Source organism: Erinaceus europaeus, chromosome 20 (assembly GCF_950295315.1).
Source record: "Erinaceus europaeus chromosome 20, mEriEur2.1, whole genome shotgun sequence".
Taxonomy (NCBI): domain Eukaryota; kingdom Metazoa; phylum Chordata; class Mammalia; order Eulipotyphla; family Erinaceidae; genus Erinaceus; species Erinaceus europaeus.
The window spans coordinates 22542657-22552307 of NC_080181.1; positions in this window are offsets into that span (position 1 = coordinate 22542657).

Sequence of the window (9651 nt, forward strand, 5' to 3'; positions counted from 1 at the left end):
CTGTCTAACTGGAATCCATCTTCTGTGTGTGTTCACCATATGACCTAGGCTCTTGTGTACTATTCCTGTATATGGAAGTGGAAGCATAGTGGTGGGTGGTAGATTAAAAGGCCCATTGTATCTAGGTGGGTACCACAACTTTCCATTTATTAATTACGCTATGTAAGGTGGCCCCTCCACTGTGGCAACCACCAATCTTTTTCTATATTTTAGGGGGAATACTAAAGGAAGTGGTGTAAAGGGGGAAACATTTCTTCCTCTTGGAGTCTCTTAAAAAATTCTGCATTACTGATATTGTTTGTTCCATTATGATCAGTTTTACAGAGTGCAGTGCAGGTTTTGTTATTATTTTTGATATTGATCAGGCTCTGAACCTGGCCATAGGTAAAGACTATTAAGACTACACAGAGCTTGGGAGTCGGGCAGTGGCGCAGTGGGTTAAGCGCATGTGGCGCAAAGCGCAGGGACCGGCGTAAGGAACCCGGTTCGAGCCCCCGGCTCCCCACCTGCAGGGGAGTCGCTTCACGGGCAGTGAAGCAGGTCTGCAGGTGTCTATCTTTCTCTCCCCTCTCTCTCTGTCTTCTCCTCCTCTCTCCATTTCTCTCTGTCCTATCCAACAACAAAGCAACGTCAACAATGGCAATAATAACCGCAACGAGGCTGCAACAACTAGGGCAACAAAAAGGGGGAAAAATGGCCTCCAGGAGCGGTGGATTCATGGTGTAGGCACCGAGCCCAGCAATAACCCTGGAGGAAAAAAAAAAAAGACTACACAGAGCTTATCCCAAGCCTGATACATAGCAAAAGGTAAGATGGTTTCAGTTTGGCTTGGAGAGTCCAGCTGTGCTGAACTTCCTGCGAAGCTGGTACTGTGTCAAGCAGCTTGCATGCTGATGCCTGCATTTATTTATTTTCCCTTGTGTTGCCCTTGTTTTTTATATTATTATTGTAGTTATTATTGTTGTTGTAATTGATGTTGTCACTGTTAGATAGGACAGAGAGGAGGGGATGACAGAGAGGGAGAGAAAGATAGACACCTGCAGACCTGCTCCACCGCTTGTGAAGTGACTCCCCTGCAGGTGGGATTCTTACTCCAGTCCTTGCACTTTGTGCCAGGTGCGCTTAACTCACTGAGCTACCACCCAACTCCTTTTTTTTTTTTTGCCAGAGTGCTGCTCAGCTCTGGCTTATGGTGGTACAGGGGATTGAACCTGGGCCTCAAGCATGAGAGTCTGTTCGCATAACCATTATGCTATCTACCCCTGCCTGGCACACCTGCTTAAGTGTACACATTATAGTGCAAGTACCCAGGTTCAAGCCCCTGGTACCCACCTGCAGGGGAAAGCTTTACAAGTGGCGAAGCAGGGCTATCAACGTCTCTGTATTTCTCCCCTCCCCCACGCAAATTCTCTCTATCTCTATTCAATAATAAATAAATAAAAATATTGAAAAATCAAAGGATCTGAATATATTTAGGCATCCTGACATAAAGTGCCAGACTTTGAGTGTAAAATATTTTATTAACATAAGAGAGAGAAGCAACATTCTAGTACATGCAAGGACAGGAATGGAACTCAGGAACTCATGCTTTTAGTCCAATTTATCTCCCTCCCAGCTCCAGTCCTCAAAGGAGTCCCCTCCATTTATTTATTTATTTATTTATTTATTATTTATTATTTTTACGAGAACACTGCACAGTTCTGGTTTGCGGTGGTAATGGGAACTTAACTTACTATCTTGGAGCCTCAGATATGAAAATGTTTTTGCATAACCACCATGCTATCTCCCTAGTATTCATTTTCTTTTTGTAAAGAACAACATTGTACTTGTATCCTACTACAAGTATATAGAAATACCTGAAATAACACAACTTCATATATTCTTTAAAGTTTTAAATCTTAGAGAGCTTTTAAATCTTTTTTTTAAACAACGGTGGTTCCCTTTCCTCTCCTCTCCTCCCCTCTCCTTTTCTTCTTGATAGAGAAAAATTGAGAGGGAAAGGGGAGATAGAGAGGGAGAGAGAAAGGAGAGAAAACGAAACATGTGCAATATTTCTCCATTACTTATGAAGCTTCCCCTCTGCAGATAGGGACCAGGGACCTGAACCTGGGTCTTTGCACATGATAACATGTGTGCTCTTCCAGGCACACCACTGCCTGGCCTCATAGCTGGAAATTTAACATTTTTAACATAACCACAGAAATTCCTTAATGAAATGATTCTGATATGATATTCCCTTTCGAAGATATGAGTCAGCTTTGTGGGAAAGTAAAAACCAAAGGATTGCTTTCATGAGATGACAGTGTCATATTCATTATCAGAGCATTACATTGTAATATATATTTCTTTGTTAATATCAGTTTTTCTTTTGCTAATATAAAAATTATCTGTTCTAGTCTCTGATTCTGATACACAAATAAGTAAACATTTTGTAATGGCTTTATAGATACCAAGTAGAAATGCCTCTCAGAGCAATATATAAGCCTAGAGCTCAGAGAGGAGGGTTTAGCTACAGAATGATTTGTAATTTTGTGCCTGTGACACTGCTCCTCCCAGCAAACTAAGTTTCCTAGGGCAGAAGCAGTTCTGCTAATCTTAAATTCCTAACATCTAAAATAGATACTGCTGCAAACCTAATGCTCAATAGGCATTTGTTCAGTATGTGAGGGACTGAATAAATACACAACTAGATGAATTTTAATCAGTGGAAAGTAGGAATATGTTTTTTGTCATCTCAGAGTTGAAATCCTGTGCCCAGAAACAAATGCCTCAACTGGTAGAGCACTGGACTTGCTTGCCTAAGGTTCCCGGTTCAATCCTGTGGCCAGAAACAAATGCCTCAACTGGTAGAGCACTGGACTTGCATGCCTAAGGTTCCCAGTTCAATCGCTAGCACTGCATGTCCCAGAGTGTGCTCTGGCTTCTTTCTCGCTCGTGTCAAGTTCTGTTTGGTATGTAATCAATAAAATAACTCTTTAAGAAATCATTTACAAAATTAAAATTTTAACACACATCCCAATGGAAACATGATTACAAACTTCAGTTGGTTGCTCAGTGCCAATAACCCAATTATATTTTAATAAGCTTCTGTAGGCGAGCCTCAGCACTGATACACTCCTAAAAGCACTTCTACAGAGAAAAAAAGAAAGAAAAAAGCCTTTCCAATGCCAAAATAGTTTGTACCTTGCCTTTGGTCTAGAACCTTTCATAGAGGGAATGTCATTCTTTTGTGTTTCTGTAACTTAACATGGCTCCCTGCACATGTATGAGTCCCCAGATGCACCATGTATACCATTTAACTGAAAGGGTCATCCTAGTCACCTCCTTTTGGAATGAGGTCACTATAATGACCAAAGAAGGAGTCTGAAGAAAACAAATAGAGGTATAATCCAAAGGTTTGAAAAGGACTAAAGAGGCAACAATAACTGGACAAGTCAAGGACCCAAGTGAAGAGCTTAGATTTTGCCTCCTTTTCCCACACATAGCTGTAACAGCTAGATATTTATAAGAAGCAACCATTTATTTATTTATTTGTTTGTTTGTTTGATAGAGACAGAGAGCAACTGAGGAGGGGGAGATAGAAAGGGAAAGAAGCAAGAGAGACACCTACAGCCCTACGCTACTACTTGTGAAGCTTTCCCCTTGCAGGTGGGGACCAGGGGCTTGAACCCTGGTCCTTGTACAGTGTAATGTGCTCAACCACGTGTACCACCACACCTGGCCCCAAAGCAAGTGATTCTAAATCAGACAGCTCTTGCAATTTTTTCTTTCTGAAATCACTACACATACATTAACTTCTTGTATGTAAAAGCATTATATATTCTATTGTTAACTTATTAAAACAATTTATAGAACAAGCTGTTCTTGAATTGGTTTAAGTAGTGGTTGTTGTATTAGTTGGAATTCCCCAGAGAAATAGAACTAACAGGATATACATATAGAAGAAGAAACTCATTATTAAGGATTAGCTCATGTTGTTATACAGGCAAAAGAGTCTCACAATTTGACATCTGCAAGCTGAACAACTAGACAAGTCAGTGGGATAATTCAGTCTGAAGCCTGTGAAGCAGGGTGACTATGACAGAAGTCTATGAGTCTAAAGGCCCAACCACCAGGAATTTGCACGACTAAGTGATGAGAAGATGGATGTCCTTGCTCAAAAAGAGAATATTGCCTTTCACCTTTCCTTAGCTTTGGTTTCAATTTGCCAGTTCACATTGGTGAAGGCATATCTCTTCACTTAGTTGATGGAACCAAATAATCTCATCTAGAAACACACTCACTGACATGGCCAGAAATCCTTTTTTTTTTTTCTTTCTTCTTTTTCTTTTGTTTTCCCTCCAGAGTTATTGCTGGGCTTGGTGCCTGCACCATGAATCCACTGCTCCTGGAGGCCATTTTTTTCCCCTTTTTGTTGCCCTTGTTGTTGTAGCCTTGCTGTGGTTATTATTATTGCCATTGTTGATGTTGTTCGTTGTTGGATAGGACAGAGAGAAATGGAGAGAGGAGGGGAAGACAGAGAGGAGGAGAGAAAGATAGACACCTGCAGACCTGCTTCACCGCCTGTGAAGCAACTTCCCTGCAGGTGGGGAGCCGGGGGCTCGAACCAGGATCCTTATGCTGGTCCCTGCACTTTGCGCCACATGCGCTTAACCCACTGCGCCACTGCCCGACCCCCCTTCTTTTTCTTTTTTTCTCTTCTTTTTTTTTTTTTTTTAACAGCTATCTGGGCAATCTCCCCCCCCCCCCCCCAGGGTTATTGCTGGGGCTCAGTGTCTGCACTAAGAATCCAGTGCTCCTAGAGGCTTTTTTTTTTTTGATAGGACAGAGGGAAATTGAGAGTGGAGGGGAGCTAGAGAAGGAGAGAGGATAGACACCTGCAGACCTGCTTTACCACTTGTGAAGCAACCCTCCTGCAGGTGTGGAGCCAGGGGCTCGAACTGGAATCTTTTCACGGGTCCTTGAACTTTGTACTATGTGCGCTTAACCCTGTGCTGCCACCGGCCCCCTTTCCTTCCTTCTCTTTTTTAATTGCTGCCAGGGTCATTGCTGGGGGTTGGTGCCGGCACTACAAATCCACTGCTCCTGGGATCCATTTTTTCCTAATTTTTATTAGGTAGGATAGAGAGAAATTGAGAGAGGATTGAGAGATAGAAAGAGGGAAAGAAAAAAAGAGAAAGAGTGAAGATAGACAACTGCAGGCCTGCTTCACTACTTATGAAGCAGATCCCCTGTAGGTGGGGAGTGAGGGCTTAAACCCAGGTCTATGTGCTTGGTAATAAGTGTGCTTAACCAGGTACCCACCATATCTGGGCAATGCTTAAGCCAGGTAGGTGCAGATAAAATTAGCCATTATACTTCACTATATTTTGGGAAATAAGTGGCAAAGTTGCAAAGTAAACAAGCCCATACTACAACTTTGTCATTTTAATACAGTAACTATGACTAGCTATTGCAGATCACTAGCATTACCAAGATCACTATTTGGGGAGTATCAGTGATTTCTTTTTTTGCACTTAACAAATGCAGTATATTGATACTCAGAAATTATACACCAATTGACAGCAGCAGGTGGGTTGTAAACAACATTAAATTTAAAGTCAGAAAATTCAGATTTTAGTGTTACATCAACTTCTTGGGTGATTTTATTCATCCACTCAATTAACAAAGACACTTTTCTAACATCTTATAATGCTCTAGAATCTGCATACAAGGACACAAGATAAAAAGAGACTGGCTTTGCTCTCAGATTTATAGAATTCTAAAGAAGAGAGCAAACAGACACAAATTAAAAAAAAAAAAGCCTATGTATCACCAATGAGTTTGTTACTAAGTTGGACATGGGAATTATTCCAGGGTAGTAGGATGGTCAATGTAGACTTGATTATGATTGTGACCTGGATTATAATTTGGTGTCAGCTTGGTGCATGGGACAGAGTGAACAGCATACACATACTCCACAGCGTCTTTAAGGAGGTTGCACTCATATTCTAGGAATCATAGGAGGCTGGAATGACTTGAACTTGAAGTACACACTGATGACCAGTAATGAAATCCAATAAATTGATCTCAGGGAGATGGCATACGATGTGAGACAGACATAATTATATTTCAACAGATTAACTCTGCAATCAGTATTTAGAATGAATCACAAGAGGCATAAGTGTGGTATCATGTTGTACCAGGTACTTCTTTCTGATGAGCAGATTCCTGCTGAAACCCAGAAAAGACTACAACTGGTTGGGAATATATAGATTGGAAAAAAAAAAGTGGAAAGAGGTAAGTGGAGAGGAAATAAGATTCCTTCCTTCCTTCTTTCTTTTTTTCCTTCTCTTCCTTCCTTCCTTCCTTCCTTCCTTCCTTCCTTCCTTCCTTCCTTCCTTCCATTCTTCCTTTTTAAATAGAAACAGAGAGGTAGAGAAAGAGATATCAGGCTTGAAGCCTCCTTCAATATAGTGGGGACCAGTCTAGAGCCTGGGTCATGCACATGGCAAAGTAGTACACTATCAATTGAACTATTTCACTAGGCCTAAAAATCAAGTCTCTAGTTGAGATTGGGAACAAGTGTACCATATTTGAGGGGACTGACAGATTGTGATAGAGCACATTCCTTACCATGGTCTGTCCTGTGGTATCTCTATCTCTCTCTAAAATAAATAACACAAAAGTTGGCCCAGGGAAACCACTCAAATTATGTAGTATTATGAGACTCTGGGTTTATTCTCCGGTGTTTCACTAAGAAACAAGAACAAATCCCCACCAGATTTGAGCAAGACAAACTTTACAGCTCCTGAGTCCTTTTTTGAAAAATAAGAAACAAACTTTTCTTTCTCACTCTAAAATTCTGATTATATTATATAATATAATCCAACCTTTCTTTTTTTAAGAGTAGGCTAACTACAGTGGAAATTTCTTATAGGTAAGTGCACTAGCCACATGTTGTAACATTAAAAAATGTCTTAAACCATAGTGCCTTAAAACAACACTTATTATCTCAGTTTCTGTGGGACAAAGATTCAGAAGAAGCTTATCTGAGTGTTGTTAAAAATTCAGAGTCTCTAGCCGGCCGGGCTAGCTTCACGGGCGGGTAACAGAGACGCGGAGACAACGGCTGGACAGGGAAGCTGTATTTCTTTATTCAAGAACAACGATTCATAAACTAAGACAAACTAATCACCAAACAGAACTCTGCTGTCTCGTGGTCCAGGAGGTGGCGCAGTGATAAAACTTTGGACTCTCAAGCATGAGGTCCCGAGTTCGATCCCCGGCAGCACATGTGCCAGAGTGATGTCTGGTTCTTTCTCTCTCTCTTCCTATCTTTCTCATAAATAAAAATAAAAATCTTTAAAAAAAAAAAAAAGAACTCTGCTGTCTCTTTGCGGGGCACAAGCACTCTCTCTTACTCTGGAACTCAGGAACCCTCTCTTACTCTCGAACTCTGAAACTCTTCCACTGTGAAACTCTCTCTTACTCTGGAACTCAGGAACTCCTCTCGCAAGCACTCTCTCTAACTCTGGAACTCAGGAACTCTCGAACTCTGCAACTCTTCAACTCTCGAATTCTGAAACTCTTCCACTGTGGAACTCTCTCTTACTCTGGAACTCAGGAACTCCGGAACTCTGTCACTCTGCAACTCTGGCGGGTTTCCTAGGGGCGGGGCCAAGCGGGCCCACGAAATTGACAGGACTGATCTAATTCTCTTGGCGGGGGAGAACTAGAACCCAATGTAAAGCATACAACATCTGAGTGACAGTGGCTCGGTCTCCAGCTGGTGGCATTCAGAATCTTTTTTTTTTTTTTTAAGATTTAATTTATTTACTTATGAAGAAAAGAGAGAGAGAGAGAGAGAGAGAGAGAGAGAGAGAGAAAGCGAAAGAACCAGACACCACTCTGGTACATGTGCTGCCAGGAATTAAACTTAGGACCTCATGCTTGAGAATCCAATGCTTTATCCACTGCACCACCTCCAGTACCACACATTCAGAATCTTGGTATGGAGTGCAATCATCTGAAATTTGAATGGAAGCTAAAAGATAAATATTCTTCCACACATGAGGCTGTTAGAACAAGGTCTCAGATTCTCAGTGGCTGCTAGAATCTGGCATTCTCCAGAGCAAGTGACCCCAGAGGGAGATGAGGAGGAGGAAGCTACAGTGCATGTATGATCTAGTCTTTAAAGCCACATAGCACTATGAACCCACTGCTCTTGGCAGACATTTTTCCCCATTTTACTGGATAAGACAGAGAGAAACTGAGGGGGGGGAGACAGAGATGGGGAGAAAAAGACACCTGCAGATCTACTTCACCACTTATGAAACATCCCCCTGCAGGTGGGGAGCTGGGGCCTCAAACCTCGATCCTTGTGTGGCCCTTGCACTTAGTATTATGTGTGCTTGGCCAGGTGCGCTATTGCCTGTCCCCAGAACAAGTGCCATTTTAATCCTGTTTTACATTTTTTTTAATATTTATTTATTTGATAGAGCCAGAGAATTTGAAAGGGAAAGGGAAGATAGAGCAGAGAAAAAGAGACACTTGCTGCATGGCTTCACTACTCATGAAGCTTTCATCCTTCTGGTGGGGAATAAAGGAACGAACCTGAGTCCTTGTGCACTATAATGTGTGTGCTTAACCAGGTGTGCCACTGCCCACCCCCCTCTTCATTCTATTTGTTAGAAGTAAGTCACTGGTGTATTGTATCAAAGCAAAGGACTGGGGTTGGGGTTGGGGGCAGCTTTCAGGTCCTGGTGCACAATGGCTGGGGTGAGAGTGTTTTGCAGAAAATTGAGCAATTTACACATATATCAACAACTGTATTTACCACAAACCATTAGTATTCCCCCCCAAAAAAAAGAAGTCACTAAATTGAGTTTAAATTCTTGAAAAAGGGTAAACTTAAGCTCAAGATGTTGAAGGGAGAGATATCAAATATTTTGTGCATACATTTCAAAACTACTTCATTATAAAATTTAAATCTGGGGCAGGGGTAGATAGCATGATGGCTATATAAAGATACTGTCATGCCATAGGCTCCAAAGTCCAGGTTCAATCCCCTACACCAACATAAGCCAGAGCTGAGCAGTGCTGTGGTAAAAAATAAATAAATAAATTTAAAAGAAATAAAGTTTAATTCTTGAGAGCAGGGTAGACAGCATAATTGTCATGAAAAGAGATTCTTATGTCTTAAACTTTGAAATTTCAGGTTCAATCCTCCCACACTACCATGAGCCAGAGCTAAGCAGTGCTGTGGTAATAATGATAATTTTTTTAAAATTTTGAAGTTTAAATCTTAGACCCTGGCAAAGTGACTGGGTGCCTTTTCTCAATAGCCAGTAACACTGTTGTGTAGAATCAACTAAAACAGGACAGCAATAATGTGTTACAATGTAGAAAACAATCTGATTTCTGTAGTGTAGTATGTTCGCCTCATATAATGTAGAAAACAGCTGCCTAGAACACTCAGTGCTAATGTTCAGGGTGAATATTTATCCCTGTATTTATTTCCATCTCTGTAGTGAGGCAAGGGCAATCTAACAACGTACAAAGATTAGTAAGTTGTGAACAAATAGATATATTTGTCAAAATTATGAAATATTGTGCTGATTCTTTACATAAATATTCTATATATCATAAAATGCATAATGCATATACACT